At 36.1% G+C, this 17,653-nt stretch overlaps 1 protein-coding gene across 37 annotated transcripts in view; it reads right to left on the bottom strand.

Moving 5' to 3' along the window:
- LOC140882254 (4-hydroxy-3-methylbut-2-en-1-yl diphosphate synthase (ferredoxin), chloroplastic-like) overlaps positions 1-17,653 on the bottom strand; it is a 78,436-nt gene that overhangs the window by 49,055 nt on the left and 11,728 nt on the right. The window contains exon 7 of one of the 37 annotated variants that reach the window (XM_073288130.1): positions 12,408-12,426. The exons of the other annotated variants lie outside the window; for them this stretch is intronic. The gene's annotated coding sequence lies outside the window, so the exon portion shown is untranslated. Of the gene's footprint in view, positions 1-12,407; positions 12,427-17,653 lie in introns of those variants that run through there. 37 annotated transcript variants of the gene reach the window in all.

Genomic DNA, 17,653 nt, shown 5'->3' with positions numbered 1-17,653 from the left:
TACCCAATCTCTGACAGTCAGTTGGTCAGTCCAGTCCAAGTGGTACCCAAGAAAACCGAGATTACTGTGGTGAAAAATAAGGATGAAAAGATGGTTCCCACCCGTATTCAAAATGGGTGGAGGGTTTGTATTGATTATAGGAAGCTGAATGCTGGAACCCGAAAGGACCACTTTCCTTTACCCTTTATTGATCAAATGATTGAACGTTTAGCATGTCACCCTTATTATTGTTTTCTTGATGGATATTCTGGTTACTTTCAGATTGCTATTGCGCCAGAGGATCAGGAAAAGACGACATTCACTTGCCCGTTTGGCACCTTTGCATATTGACAAATGCCTTTTGGACTCTGCAATGCACCGACCACTTTCCAACGGTGTATGGTTAGTATTTTTTTCAGATTTTATTGAGCACATATTAGAAGTTTTTATGGATGATTTCACTGTCTATGGTGATTCATTCGAAAACTGTCTGCCTAACCTTGCGCTTGTCCTTAAGAGGTGTGTCGAAACCAATTTGGTCTTAAATTCTGAAAAATGTCACTTTATGGTTGGGCAAGGTGTTGTATTGGGGCATGTCGTTTCATCTAAGAGGATAAAGGTAGACAAAGCTAAAATTGATATTATTCAATCTCTCCCTTATCCCACATGTGTGCGGGAAGTGCGTTCTTTTTTTGGCCATGCAGGTTTCTACAGGAGATACATTCAGGACTTCGCCAAAATCGCATCCCCCGTGTGCAAATTGTTGCAAAAAGATGTCACATTTGAGTTTGATGAACCATGCAAAACATCTTTCGATAAACTCAAAGACTCCTTGACATGTGCACCAATAATCCAGCCACCGGATTGGAGCAAGCCATTCGAGATTATGTGTGATGCCAGTGACTATGCAGTTGGCGTGGTGTTAGGCCAAAAAGTTGGGAAAGCATCGCATGATATTTATTACGCTTCGCGTGTCCTGAACGATGCCCAATGAAACTAATCCACCACTGAAAAGGAGCTTTTAGCTGTTGTTTTTGCATTAGAAAAATTTTTCTCTTATTTACTTGGTGCTAAAGTTTTTGTCTGTTCTGATCATGCAGCTCTTCGCTTTTTGATGGCAAAGAAGGAGGCAAAACCAAGACTGATAAGATGGATACTACTGTTGAGCGAATTTGATGTAGAAATCAAGGACAAAAGAGGGACCGAGAATCGAGTTGCTGACCACTTGAGTCGCCTAGTTCATGTCGATGAGGAGCTGAATTTGCGAGAAGAATTTCCTGATGAGCAATTATTTTCAACAAGCGCCGAATTACCCTGATACGCAAATATCGTTAATTATTTAGTGACTAAAGGGTTTTCTTCTGAATTTTCAAGGGCGCAAAAGGACAAAGTGAGAAGCGATGCCAAGTATTATGTGTGGGATGATCCATACTTGTGGAAACACTGCATTGATCAAGTTATACGTCGATGTGTACCCGCGAGCGAGGTAATCCCTATCCTCACATTCATGTGGTGGCCATTTTGGAGCGAAAAGGACAGCAAGAAAAATGTTAGATTGTGGATTTTTCTGGCCATCTTTATTTCGAGACGCTTACGTGTTCTGTAAGTCGTGCGCTCAATGCCAAAAGACAGGTAATATCTCCCAACGTAAGGAGATGCCCCAGCAACCTATTTTAGTTTGTGAAATCTTTGATGTTTGGGGCATCGACTTCATGGGACCTTTTCCTAGTTCATATGGGTATATATATATATTGTTTGTTGTGGATTATGTCTCGAAATGGGTGGAAGAAAAGGCCACCCATACTGACGATTCTAAAGTTGTTGCAGAATTCATCAAGAACAACCTTTTCTCTAGATTTGGGATTCCACGAGCTATCATCAGCGATAGAGGCACATACTTCTGCAACCGAACTGTGGCTAGTTTGCTTAAAAAGTACCATGTGACGCATAGGATCTCCACTGCATACCATCCACAATCTAACGGTCAAGCTGAGGTATCGAACAGAGAAATTAAATCCATCCTAGAAAAGACAGTGAATCCGTTAAGAAAGGATTGGATCTTGCGTTTGGATGATGCTTTGTGGACGTATCGAACCGCATTCAAGGCGCCGATTGGAATGTCTCCATATCGGCTAATTTTTGGAAAACCATGTCATCTGCCAGTGGAATTGGAGCATAGAGCCTATTGGGCTATCAAAAACTTTAACATGCAGATGGATGAGAGTGCCGAGCACCGAAAGCTGCAGTTGCAAGAATTGGAAGAGATCCGCAATGATGCTTATGCCAGCTCCAAGATTTACAAGGACAAAACAAAGGCCTTCCACGACAAGATGATCTCTAGACGGAACTTCGAAGTCGGTCAAAAAGTGTTGCTCTATCATTCCCGACTTCGGTTATTTCCAGGTAAGTTGCGTTTACGTTGGAATGGACCGTTTGTTGTAACTAATGTCTTTCCTTATGGTGCAGTCGAAATTCAAAACTTGGACACATCCAAAACATTCAAGGTGAATGGCCACCGGCTTAAACACTACCATGAAGAAATCCAAATAAACGTCGGAGGGGACGAGCATGATATTACTCTAGATGCTCCGCCAAATGTCGACTAAATCGCGGCAAGCAGTCGAGCTATAGACTGACTGCAAATTTAGCGCTGACTGGGAGGTAACCCAGTGTTTCTTTCCCTTTTGTTTTTATTTGATTTTATTGTTTTTGGTTTATTTTTGAATTCTTTTGTTTTTCGGAAAATTTTGGAAAATTTTAAAAAATATATTTTTTAGCAGGGCGCGCTCGATCGCACGTAATCATACGATCGAGCGCACGTTAATTCCCTAGTTCTCTGCCCGGATTTTTTTTAGGCCGCGCTCGATCGCACGTACTCACGCGATCGAGCGCGCTGTTTGAACCCCATTCTCTGCCTGATTTTTTTTAGAGGCGCGCTCGATCGCATGCGTGCGATCGAGCGCGCACCCCTGTGCGGGTTATTTAATTTTCTTCCCTCTCTTTTTTCCCTCATTCTTCCTTACACCCTTACTCGATTTCCCTAGAACCCTAAATCCCCAATTTTCGAATTTTGCCAATCTTCACAAATTTCTCTTGATCCATTGCAGGAATCATTCCAAGGATTGCAATTATCATCCTTCCTCTCCTCTCCACTCCTCGAGCGCCTGATTTTGCTCTAAAACAACGGCATTCTTAGTGCACGCCAAGTGTTTGATTTATTGCCCCGGTCAAGTTTCTTGCTCTTCTAACACAATTATGGGCCCGAAACGCACTCGAGAGCGCGGCGAATCTTCTCGCCAAGGAACAAGAGATACCCAGGACCCAATCCACCCAGTCGGCCAATTCGTCAACCAAGCGGCTCGGGATCGATACGATCATGCTAAAACCAATCGATCCCCTATTACTGAGAGGGGTTTTGATATACAGCCCTACGACAGCGATGTGGCCAACCAACTCTTGAATCGTGGGTGGGCAAAATTTGCTCGACAACCGTCTCCAGCTATTGTCCCTATTGTGAGGAAATTTTACGCTAATGCTGCGGAGCGCGCGGATAGTACAGCCTTCGTTCGAGGCATTCTGGTTTCATATGCGCCCCCAGATCTGAATGGCCTTTTGGAGATGCCCGACGTCGATGATAGTTTTACCAGAGCATCGCCTTCGCCCCGGATTTTCACGAGGTCATTCAGCAAGTTTGCATGGCAGGGGCTGCTTGGCAGGATCCGGTTACATTCAAGTGCTTTAAAGAGAAATACCTGCTGATGGATCCGGCCACTTGGTACATTTTTGTAGCCCGACTTCTGATGCCCATTTCACACACGAGTGAAGTGCATATTGAGCGTGTTGTGCTCCTCTACGCTCTTGACCTCAATTTGCCAGTCAATGTGGGCCGAGTGATTCATGCACAGATGCGGCATTCTATCGCTACCAGGACATCGGCTCTTTTCTTTCCGATGATCATCACGCAATTGTGCTTGCGTGCCGGTGTGCCCCATCGACCCGACGAGGAATGGCTGCCACCAATGCAACCATCAATGCGTAGCGTGCATATCGGATGAGCCAATTCGTAGTGGATGATCACTTCATGCCGGTCCCGGATCCCGTACGTCCTCCGCCACTCCCCCGCCGAACTACTATTGTCACTGTTCGGGAGTTGGCCCACCAGGCTCAGTATCAAAACGCCTTCAATGCCGCTGTAGCCTCGAATTTTCAGGCATTGGACTTCATTTGCCGAGGCATTTCAGAGCGACTCGGGATCGACCCTACCACACTTCCACCAGCTGTCCCATTTCCACAGCCTTCCGACTTTCATGGCGCCAATCTTGTCCTTCCTCCCGAGCATGAAGAGGAAGACGCCGCCGACCATTGAACCAGGGGAGTTTTGTTTTACATTTTCACATAGCATTTTGTTTACATTGTTAGGTTGTATTTTGGGTTAGCATGCAATGCTTAGTTTAAGTGTGTGTGTGTGTGTGTGTGTGTGGGGTGGGGGGGGGGGGGGGGGGTTGCATTGCATGCATATTGTGTTCTTTGTTTGTATTGCATTCTCGTGTTGTGTTATTGCATAGTATTGTGTTTTTGTCGTTTGTGTTGTTTGTGTCTTGTAATGCATGAGTTGGGATGAGATTTTAGCCTATGATGAGATAGTTGAAAAATTATGAATTTTTTTGAAAAAATAAACTTACTCTTGATTGAATATGAGAAACCGTAGGTTGTTTGTTGAATATTCTTAAGCACAAATGTTTAACCGCTGAAGTGTGGCGATGTATTAGATATTGTGTTTGTCTGTTGGACCATTGCACGACAATAGGTGTTTGTGGAACATGATAGTCCTTAAGTTTCGATGATCTTGTTGATTTAGCATTTACTCTCTTGGGTATTTTTTTTTTTTAGAAAAAAAAAACATCAATTTTTATAGCATATTTATGAAGCAATCGACTCCATCCGGGTTGCGAGCGAGATGTTTGAAATCCTATTTGTCTTGTTTGTGGCTAAGTTTGCGGATAAAATTGGGTTTAGCCTTGAAAAAAAAAAGGTTAGTAAGGCATCAGTTCCATCCGGGCTATCGACGAGGGGATTGAAATTCTAATTCTATCTTAGTTGTAGCTAAGTATGCGGGTAATTATTGGGACTGTAAAAGATAAAATTTTTGGTGCGTAATTAGCTTAAGAGAGTTTGTGTTTTGTTGATGGATTGTTGGGAGAAGAGTTCTTGATTGTGAGGCTTACACTGAATTGTTTTAGGTCAGTGAACAGTCTTGAAACTTTGTCTTTTGAAGTTGCATGTAACTGGGGTAACATGACACACACACACACGTTCGCATTCGACTGAAGGTGCATCATTGATGATTGAGAGTAGCTATGAATTTGTTTTTGTTGGAAGTAGTTTTCTCTGAGGCTATGTTATGTATGCTCATCTTTGCTTATGTATTTGTGGTTTCATTCTGTTTTTGCATGACTTGCTCGAGGGCGAGCAAGGATTAAGTGTGGGGGTATTTGATAGTCGTGTTTTGTTTACATGTTTTAATGTTATTTTGTGGGTAGTTTGCATTCATTTATTTATGTTTGTTCATGTTTTATCTTAGTTTTGTCTTTTGCATGCATTTACATTCATAACATATTCTCGGGTTTAATGTGTAGGGAATTTCAAGTTGAAGAAAGGAAGGCAGAATTTTGGCCAAAACTCATGCTCTCGATCCCACGTACTCATAGGATCGAGCGCAACATCTGGATTTTTAAGGCAGTGAGCACTCCATTTTGTGCGCGCTCGAGCGGATGTACTCGCGCGATCGAGCGCGGCCGAGAAGTTTTCAAAACAGAGAGTCCGCATATTTTAACGCGCTCGAGCGGACGTACTCAATGCGCTCGAGCGCGCGAGGCTTTTTGGGAAGATTTTTATAATTTTGGAAACTCTTTTATTTTGGACTCTAGACTGTATTAGGATTTTAATTCCGTTTTTGAGGATTATTTTATCAGATTTTGGACAACCTCTAAGGCGGATAGGTTTTATTCTTTCAATTTTCTCTCTAGTTTTCTTCTCTTCTTTGAATTTTTATTGATTTGGTGATGAATCGTTGTAGCTAAACCTTTTTACTTGGTTAAGGGAGACGAAACATTGATATAATTTATTCATGAGATTAGATTTGCAGTGTTTAATTCTTGTTAAGTATCAATATTTGATTTGGTATATTTCATGTTTGTATGTGAGATTTTAGGATTGGCCATCTTAGAATTTTGTTTTGCAAACTATAGCTAAATTAGAATTCAAATCCGTAATTGTTTGAACTAACTAATTTGCGAAGCAACTACGTTTGATATTTTCTGCTGTTGAATTTATTGAATCGTAGGATCACGTATTGACTAGGCTAAATACAACTGTTGATTTTTGTGTTGTCTAGGTTCGTCAGTTTTACTAGTTTGAATGCTATCGTAAATTTAAATCTAGATAGCTGGAATCTAGGTAAATTTATTGATAAGGGTTAATTTAGAATGTTGTTTTCTAATTAGCTAAATTAAGGTGAAACAAAAATTTGGTTTTCAGTGATGAATATTTGATAGGATTAATTATTTTTAGGGAATCGATGAATGAATAATGATTATCAATGGTGTAGTCGACCGATACCAAGTCTCGTCTCCTATTGATTTCTCTAGTTTAATTTTCAATCTTGCATGTTAGTGATTTTATTTATTTTAATTGCTTAAAATTCTCAATAGTTAATCCAAATCTCAAAAACCTCCTTTTATTTATTTCCAGTATTTTAAGAACACAATTAAATTTACCTTTCCTCGTGGGAACGATCCCTACTCACACTACTACATTTTTAGTGATTATCTAATTGAGTTGGGTAATTTGGGCGTGACACGATTAAGCGCTACCATAACAGTTCAGCCATGATGTGAGAAAGTGTGTTCTTTGGTGCAAATGTGGTTGAAGACGATCCCAGTAACTTTGTTTTACTCTATTTTGTTATTAAAAAACTGATAAAACAAACTGATTTATTATGTGGCTAGTAAATGGTAGCTGCATGGCATTAGTGATCATCTCGTACTAAAAACTCGATATTTCACGATCCATTCAATGTCATGGTTCAACTTCATCATAATTAAGTTAGTCGACGAGGCTTGAAATTCGGCTACTTTGAGCAAGTTATGAATCGAGTAATGATTTGAATTTTACTGTGGCTGGTCCGAATCCAACAGATGTCGGAATTTCCTAGAGATGTAAATGAACCGAACTGTTCGCGAGCTATTCGGAGCTCGGCTCGTGAAAAATCTCGTTCGGGCTCGTTCGTTAAGCTTATTGAGCCGAGCCCGAGCTTAATTTTGAGCTCGAAAATTTTAGCGAGCCGAGCCCGAGCTTAAGGATGTTCGGCTCGTTAGCTCGCGAACATGTTCGTTAATAGGCTCGAAAGCTCGTGCTCGTTAGCTCGGACTTGGGCTCGGCTCGTTAGCTCGGCTCGTTTAATGGCTTGTTAGCTCGGCTCGTTTAGTGGCTCGTCAAATCGGGCTCGAGCTCGGCTCGTTTAGTGGCTTGCCAGCTCGGGCTTGGACTTGGGATTGGATCGTTTAGTGGCTCGTCAGCTTGAGCTCGGGTTCTGGATCGGGCTCGACTCATTTTGTTGGCTTGTGAAAATATATTAATTTATATAGTTTCTCGAACTCGGCTGGTTTAGTTATTTATATATTCATTGAGTAAATTTAAATATATAATATTTTAAAAATTAAATTAAATATTCCTTAAAAAAACTTGTTTTTTTTAAATAATAAAATTTTGATTTGTATTTGAAATTTATATAAAAGTATTGATATGATATAATAAATTTATTTGCTTTTAAAATATTATTGTAAAAATTATTAATATTTTTTTACATATATATGCACACGAAACATTTGTTTGAAATTATAAAATTGTGATAACATCATATCAAATTTTCAATTTTAAACAAAAATTAGTATATTGTAATAAATAGAAAATTGCTGATAAGTGATAACATCTAATCAAATATAAAATAAAATTTTTATATTATCATATATTTCATTTATATAAATGTTCACGATATGGAGACACGAAATTAACTGAAATAAAAAGTTAGTTATAATATTCGATCAAATTTCAAATTGTGAAACCAAATTCAGAATTTCATTACAGATAGAATTTATGGATATTTTCACATATATATGGATATAAAAAAAATAAGTGTAATTAAAAAATAATAAAAACATTTAATCAAATGTAAAATTTTTATAGAAAAAATAGATACATTATTATGCATCTATATCGTTTGTGAATATTTTTGCACACAAAAACTAGTTAAAATAAAAAATAGTGACAATATTATATCAAATTTTGAACCAAAAAACATATATTTGATTATGTTTATTTCTTTTATTGATAATTACGTTTTAGTAATAATTCAATATATATATATATATATATATATATATAAATTTGTTATCGTACGGACAACAATCTTAAGCACTTACATGGACAACAATTGATGTAACACTTTGTACATTCAATCAGTTATTGTCACATGAGTTATTAACCAACTAGGTGTTCATGATTGTCAAGTAAAAATTTATGGTAGAACACAAAATATCTTAAATTTTAAAATAAATAATATTTTTTTATTTTAGATTATAATTTTATGACATACTTCGGGTTATATTAACAAAATAATACAACCCTAATCAAATGGAAGGTATATAGGTTTATAATTTATATTGTATTTAGTAATTTTGTTTACAAAAATACATGCATGTATATAGCCATGAAAATACAGGAACAATTTTTTTCATTCATTTTATACATTTTCTTTTAATGATATTATTTATCTATGTGAAGAAAAAATTAGGTATATATAATTGAGATGAAAAGATTATGATATAAATCTTATCACACATTGGTAATTAAATCATTATATATAATTAAAAGAATTTGTGAAATAATAATATCATTTCATTGGTATAGATAATAAAAATAAGCTTATCAATTATCAAAAAAATTATAAAACCAAATTTTATTATGATTAAAAGTTAAAAGTTAAAACTATGAATTCACTCTTGTTAAATAATATGATGTTTATATGTGATCATTAGAATTATTATGTGGAATGATATTTTAAAACTATGTCACCATATAGGTGTCCATAAATTTGTGGTAGGCTGAAGTTTTTGTTAAAATATTTTCAAAACTTAATTAAAAAATTTAGTTGTAGACAACGACTTAATGCATCATTAACGAATGGAATAACTTTTCAAAAACAACTTATTTTTAGAAATTGTTTTACATAATTATAATAATTACCGATACGTTAGATATGTAAAAAATTACAAACTTATTTTAACGTATTTTAAAATTACCGATAATTATAACAACTAATTAAAATTACCGATAATTATAAAAACTAACTAAAATTACAAACGTATTTTAAAAAATGGTGGTTGCATTCAATTTTATGCTTGCTTATATTACTTTGTGATACTGACTTTATTTTTTATATTGCAGGATGATTTTTAATTTTTATTAGAGATGATGTTGCAAAGAATGGGGCATTTTTTAAAATTAATATAAAAATAATAAAAAATTATTATAATATATCAATTTTTAAAAGTTTATAAAAATATAACAATCCGGGACTTTCTGTCCCGGATTCCACAGGTGCTCTGTCACCGTGGCAGAGGTGGCAGAGCACCTGCTCAAATGTTTTTTTACTTTTTTTTTTTAATTTGGTTAAATGGCTTTTTTTAGACATGTTAAATGGCTTTTCGGTAACATAAAAAAAGAAAAAAAATTTGTGTTTTGATTGAGTCAATTAGCTAATTTATTGTTTTATTTTATTTTTATTTTAATTGTTGCTCTATTCTCCTTCGTGAAAATCAATGCATGCTGGTTGATTTTTATCACCTCATTTTCATTGTTTCAAAAAATTGAAATACATTAAAAAAACATACAAATTCTCGAATTTTGCGTTAAAAAATTCAAAAATTTTCATATTATATATAAAATAATAATAATAATAATAATAATTCCATAATTTATTATTATTATCATATTGTTTGTAAAATAAAATAAAAATAAGTTGACTGAAACATTTAATTAAAGGGTATCATAATAAAAAAAAGTAATATTTTGTGTATTTAATACAAATAATATTTAAGGAAAAAAATCTTTTCAAAAAAATTTAATTAACAAAGCAAATATTTTAAATTTTTTTATTAAAATAATTACCATTAAGTGAAAGTCATATCCTTTAAAATTTTCACATCCAATATTTTTTTAAAAATTTTTTTGATTAATATCGAATATCATATTAAAATTTGAGATAAAATATAAATAATTTTAAATTTTAATATTCAAATAAATATTTGTTATCAAAATAAAATATTTAGTATTTAAGAAATTTTCAAAATTTGTCATTTTTTTCTTTCAATCTCATGATTTAATTAATTTTTTTATTTATATTTTAAATAATTAAAATGCTCATTATTGCTAATTTTAATCAATGTGTATTAAAATTTTAGTAGTCAACAACAAACTTATTATATTTGAGTTTTTTTTATGGTAAATCAAAATCTATTATATAAGAAGTGATATTATAAGAGCATATTTGTCCAATATTACATCAATTTTGTAATGAGTTGTGTTATTAACATAATTTGAAGTGTGAATAGCATTCTCCATAATTAATTATTTTATTAATTGTATATTTCTTGATAATAATGCATTTAATGTTTTTTAAGTACAATTTTACTTTTGTATATATATAAAATAATGTTATTTATATTAATTTTGTTAAAAATTGTAATTTACTTTTCATTTATTTTTGCGCCATATCTCTATTTTTAGGGGAAATATTTGTAAATTAAACTAACTACTTTGTTTTATGAAAAATTAAATTTATAATTCTTAATATTTTTAATTTATGAAATAAAACCATATTAATAATATAACTAAATAACTGTAAATATTTTTACGCATATTAACAATAATAATACACTACTAATATTTTTATTAACAATGTAATAAATAAAACTAACTCTAATTATTTTGTAACTTTAGTTAATTAGTTAATTTATGAAACATACGAGCAATTAATTAAATGATATAGCTTTCATTTTATGGTAATTATTTAATAGAAAATCTTTAAAATATTTGATTAGTTAATTAAATATTAGGACCATATTTTTTTAATTTAATATTATTTGTATTAAATACACAAAATATTAATTTTTTTATTAGAATACCTTTTAATTAAACGTGTTTATATTGAATGAATTAACTAATTAACTCAATCAAAACACCAATTTCTTTCCTTTTTTGATGTTGTCGAAAACCCATTTTTCTTATCTCAAATAAAAAAAGCTATTTTTTAACGAAAATAAAAAAGCTATTTAACAAAAAAAAAAAGACATTTGAATCCGGAACTTTCTATTCCGGATTCAGGAGGACCGTGACAGAGCTCTGCCATGGTGGCAGAGCTCCTGCTGAATCCGGGACATTCTGTCCCGGATTGTCATATTTTTATAAGCTTTTAAAAGTTGTTTTATTTTAATAAATTGTTTTTATTTTTATATTAATTTTTTAAAAACCCCCAAAGAATGGTGGTTGCAGGATGGATTTAATTTTTATTGGAGATGCAGTTTGCACTTTTCTAATGGTTTTTCTAATTTGGGTTTTTTATGTACAATGTAATGATGTTATATTGTTATTTTGTATCGTTGTAGTTGACTGTTGCATGACATATATTTGATAATTAATTTTATAGTTTTATTTATGTTTGTCATTTTTATTTTTTTAAGAAAAAATTAATTTTAGTTTATATAGAGATCTCGAAAACGAGATCGAGCCCTAGCCCAAGCCCACTTAACGAGCCATAATACGAGCTTTCTTAACGAGCAGGTTAAACGAGCCAGCGAGCTTGAAAACGAGCTCGTTTAACGAGCCAACCTCGAGCTAGGATCGTTTCATATTATAAATGAGTCGAGCCCGAGCCGAACCCGAGCTTACATATTCAATAAACGAGCCGAGCCGAGCTTTATTACAAAAGCTCGGCTGGAGCCCGAGCCTCCACATATACCAAACGAGCCGAGCCCGAGCCTGATACTGTTCGGCTCGGCTCGGCTCGTTTACATCCCTAGAATTTCCCAACTTCTTGTGTTGTCATTCGAAGTCCTATTACTCTATTAATAACAAAACAGAGTGAAACAAACTTACTGGGATCGTTTTCAACCACATTTGCACCAAAGAACACACTTTCTCACATCATGGCTGAACTGTTATGATAGCCCAGTTGATCAAATACGACCCGGACAAGAGCCACGTGTCCGGGAAGTAGCACGGGCCGCCTTTTTGTACTTGAATGCATGGGAAATTCATCCTTTTTTGTTCGGCATTGCATGTGATATTGATGATGGCTCGTGCGTCTGGTGCGTAGTACGCACCAGTTGCCTGATTCATGAAAGTAGGGGATAAACGCTATCACGAACCAGATTGCTACAGGAAACTTCATGTTGTATTTCTTTCTTTCTTTCTTTGTTTGTTTGTTTTTTTTTTGAGTTGTCCATGAAACGTGTATATATATAGTGAGATTAGGAGCCTTCGGACGAAGATGGTGGACTGGTAGTTTGCAAATGTGTCCACCGGCATTTCTAAAAAAGGGTTGACACTACCACCAACTGTCTGATTCCATTAATCACTAAACCAAATAGGGATTTAAGCTACTAAACCAAATTAATTTAGATGTCTAACATTTCTAGCTTTCTTCTCAAATAGGGAGTGGAGTATGCATGGGATGCGAAATATCCCAAAAATAACTCTTCTCTGTGATCTAAGCTACTAAACCAAATTAATCTAGATTTTTTTTTTTTTGCAAGTCTAAGACTAGTTAAATGTGAATTTTTTTACTTCTGGAAATTTCCCATCCTATGCATACTCTCTATATTTTTTAGAAGAAAACTAGAAATGTCAGGAATCTAAATTAATTTGTTTAGTAGCTAAAATCCCTATTTGGTTTAGTGATTAATGTAATCATGCAGCTGGTGCGTAATGTCAACCTTTTTTTAGAAATGCCGATGGCCACGTTTGCAAACCACCAGTCTACCATCTGCATCTTAAGGCTCCTAATTTCACTATATATACACGTTCCACTGCCTCCTAAAAAAAAACAAATAAAGAAAGAAAAAAACCCACCACATAAAGTTTCCTGCAGCAATCTGGTTCGTGATAGTCTTTATCCCCAACTCTCATGAATCAGGCAGCTGGTGCGTACAACGCACCAGCATGCCAGAGAATGACGCACGTGCCATCATAAATATCACATGAAATGCCGAACAAAAAGGGATAAATTTCCCATGCATGCAAGTACAAAAAGGCGGCCCGTGCTACTTCCTGAACACATGGCTCTTGTCCGGGTCGTATTTGATCAACTGGGCCTATCATAACAGTTCAGCCATGATGTGAGAGAGTGAGTTCTTTGGTGCAAATGTGGTTGAAGACGATCCCAATAACTTTGTTCTACTCTATTTTGTCATTAACAAACTGATAAAACAAACTGATTTATTATGTGACTAGTAAATGGTAGCTGCATGGCATTAGTGATCATCTGCGTACTTAAAACACGATATTTCACGAGCCATTCAATGTCAAGGTTCAACTTCATCATAATTAAGTTAGTAGACGAGGCTTGAAATTCGGCTACTTTGAGCAAGTTATGAATCAGGTAATGATTTGAATTTTACTGTGGCTGGTCCGAATCCAACAGATGTCGGAATTTCTCAACTTCTTGTGTTGTCATTCGAAGTACTATTACTCTGTTAATAACAAAACAGAGTAAAAAAAAACTTACTGGGATCGTCTTCAATCACATTTGCACCAAATAACACACTTTCTCACATCATGGCTGAATTGTTATGATAGGCCCAATTGATCAAATATGAACCGGACAAGAGTCACGTGTCCGGGAAGTAGCACGAGCCGCATTTTTGTACTTGAATGCATGGGAAATTCAACCCTTTTTGTTCTGCATTGCATGTGATATTGATGATGGCACGTGCGTCTGGTGCGTAGTACGCACCAGCTGCTTGATTCAGGAAAGTAGGGGATAAATGTTATCACGAACCAGATTGATGCAGGAAACTTCATGTTGTATTTTTTTCTTTCTTTGTTTGTTTGTTTTTTTAGGTGGTCGTGAAATGTGTATATATATAGTGAGATTAGGAGCCTTCGGATGCAGATGGTGGACTGGTGGTCTGCAAAAGTGTCCACCGGTATTTCTAAAAAAGGGTTGACACTAAGCACCAGCTGCCTGATTCCATTAATCACTAAACCAAATACGGATTTAAGCTACTAAAACAAATTAATTTAGATGTCTCACATTTCTAGCTTTCTTCTCAAATAGGGAGTATGCATGGTATGGGAAATATCCCAAAAATAACTCTTCTTAATCTAGATGTATTTTTTTTGCAAGTCTAAGACTAGTTAAATGTGAATTTTTTTACTTTTGGAAATTTCTCATCCCATGCATACTCCCTATATATTTGAGAAAAAAATTGAAAATGTCAGGCATCTAAATTAATTTGTTTAGTAGCTTAAATCCCTATTTGGTTTAGTGATTAATGGAATCAGGCAGCTGGTGCGTAATGTCAACCTTTTTTTAGAAATGCCGATGGGCACGTTTGCAAACCACCAGTCTACCATCTGCATCTTAAGGCTCATAATTTCACTATATATACACATTCCACGGCCTCCTCAAAAAAAACAAAGAAAGAAAGAAAGAAACCCACCACATGAAGTTTCCTGCATCAATCTGGTTCGTGATAGTCTTTATCCCCAACTCTCATGAATCAGGCAGCTGGTGAGTACAACGCACCAGCATGCCAGAGAATGACGCACGTGCCATCATCAATATCACATGCAATGCCGAACAAAAAAAGATGAATTTCTCATGCATGCAAGTACAAAAAGGCGGCCCGTGCTACTACCCGGACACGTGGCTCTTGTTCGGGTCGTATTTGATCAACTGGGCCTATCATAACAGTTCTGCCATGATGTGAGAAAGTGTGTTCTTTAGTGCAAATGTGGTTGAATACGATCCCAGTAACTTTGTTTTACTATGTTTTGTTATTAATAAACTGATAAAACAAATTGATTTATTATGTGGCTAGTAAATGGTAGCTGCATGGCATTAGTGATCATCTGCGTACTAAAAACACGATATTTCACGAGCCATTCAATGTCAAGGTTCAACTTCATCATAATTAAGTTAGTAGACGAGGCTTGAAATTCGGCTACTTTGAGCAAGTTATGAATCGTGGCTGGTCCGAATCCAACAGATGTCGGAGTTTCCCAACTTCTTGTGTTGTCATTCAAAGTCCTATTACTCGGTTAATAACAGAACAGAGTGAAACAAACTTACTGGGATCGTTTTCAACCACATTTGCACCAAAGAACACACTTTCTCACATCATGGCTGAACTGTTATGATAGGCCCAGTTGATCAAATACGACCCGGACAACAGCCACGTGTCCGGAAAATAGCACGGGCCGCCTTTTTGTACTTGCATGCATGGGAAATTCATCCCTTTTTTGTTCGGCATTGCATGTGATATTGATGATGGCACGTGCGTCTGGTGTGTAGTACGCACCAGTTGCCTGATTCATGAAAGTAGGGGATAAACGCTATCACGAACCAGGTTGCTGCAGGAAACTTCATGTTGAATTTCTTTCTTTGTTTGTTTGGTTTTTTTTTTTTTGAGGTGGCCGTGAAACGTGTATATATATAGTGAGATTAGGAGCCTTCGGATGCAGATGGTGGACTGGTAGTTTACAAACGTGTCCACTAGAATTTCTAAAAAAGGGTTGACACTACCACCAGCTGCATGATTCCATTAATCACTAAACCAAATAGTGATTAAGCTACTAAACCAAATTAATTTATATGACTGACATTTCTAGCTTTCTTCTCAAATAGGGAGTATGCATGAGATGGGAAATATCCCAAAAATAACTCTTCTCTGTGATCTAAGCTACTAAACCAAATTAATCTAGATGTTTTTTTTTTGCAAGTCTAAGACTAGTTAGATGTGAATTTTTTTACTTATGGAAATTTCCCATGTAGTAGCCCGGTTCCATTTTACAAGATTAAGTGATTTTAAACATGTTAAAAAATAACATATAATTTTAAAAGTGTCAAAACATGTTTAAGGAGTCCTTATTTGGTTAAAATAAGTGAAAAATCAGATCCGGAACGTCCGAAAATGGTGGGGTAGGTCCCGGGGGTCCCGAAGGACAAAAACCAGTTCAGAAGCATGAGAAACAGTTCGGAGCTACCGGGCAGATCGGAGCTTCCGATCCAAGATAAGAGCTTCCGATCCAAGAACGGAGCTTCCGATCTCAACCAGAAACAGGTGTCAAGGAGATTGAAACACGTGGACAGATGCAGGAGATCGGCGCTTCCGATCTCGGCCGTCCAAAACGTGGCAAACATGCACCGATCGGAGTTTCCGATCGTGGCCTATAAATAGGGGTCCAAATCCCTCATTTTTAAGTGCAATTTTCCCTCTCCTCTCCCGGTAATCGCTCTATTTAAGGGCTTCGGAACTCTTTCTTTAAGAGTTGGAGTAGGAAATAGTTTATTTATAGCAGACAGTGTTCGCAGTAGCAGCCAGGCGGCGGAGCTCTTGCGAGGCGTCTAGGAGTCGTAGCTAAGCTATGCCCAGGCTCTGGGGCATGCGACATCAGCGGGCTGACGACGGACGAAGGTATGGCTTTGGTTCCCTATAGTAAATAGGGAGTAGGCTATAGTTTAATTAAGGCTTTTAGAGCCTAGTAGGTAATGTTTGGCATGCTAGGTAATGCATGGTTATTTATGCTGTAGTGCTGCATGGTAAGCTTGGACCTAGAGGGGGAGCTTCTAGGATCTGCCTTAGTAAGGTACGGAAGTATTATTCGAGATATCCAGATTGAGTATGCATGTATTATGTGTTTGCATGGATTATGTGATTGCATGTTTTATATGCCTTTATATACAGCATGTCATGACTGTATATTGCATACATGAGCATATTGAGCTTTTACCTTAGAGGTATCCTGTAGTAGGGCGCTCACCCTACGAGTTTGTGGATGGTTGGATACGTAAGTCTTGTGTCAGGTCACCTTTATGGTTGGACACATGTACTAGTATCAGGTCACAATTATCCACTGCATACATGCACACATAACACCGTATACTCATACTCTCGTACTAAGCATGTTAGGCTCACTTCCGGTTATTTTCTGTTGGCTGGATGCCCTATTCCATGGGGCAGATGCAGGTAGTTCTCCCGGAGACAGGGAGGTTAGGTGGTGACCAAGGCTGGATAGCGGGGTTGACCACTAGGTTTTGCTTACCTGGTATTTGACTTACTTTAATTCCGCAGTTTCTCTGATTAAGATATTTTATTAATTAATTGCATGCTTAAGTTCTGATTAGTAGGTGATCACGGTGCGGATCACTACATTTATGGTATCAGAGCATGCAATAAGATTTTTTGGGACATAGTATTGATTTTGGGTTATCCTTTGTAGGATTACAAGTTGGATTCAATAACGATAGCAGTATCAGGAATTGGAATAGCAGGATGTCTAGGCTTTTCCAAGATCGTTATTGCCAAGGTTGGCAGCAGAAGTTCGTATTATG

Source organism: Henckelia pumila, chromosome 2 (assembly GCF_033568475.1).
Source record: "Henckelia pumila isolate YLH828 chromosome 2, ASM3356847v2, whole genome shotgun sequence".
In the NCBI taxonomy this organism is placed as follows: domain Eukaryota; kingdom Viridiplantae; phylum Streptophyta; class Magnoliopsida; order Lamiales; family Gesneriaceae; genus Henckelia; species Henckelia pumila.
The sequence above is the reverse complement of the archived record's forward strand: the minus strand, read 5'-3'. Positions and strand labels throughout refer to the sequence as shown.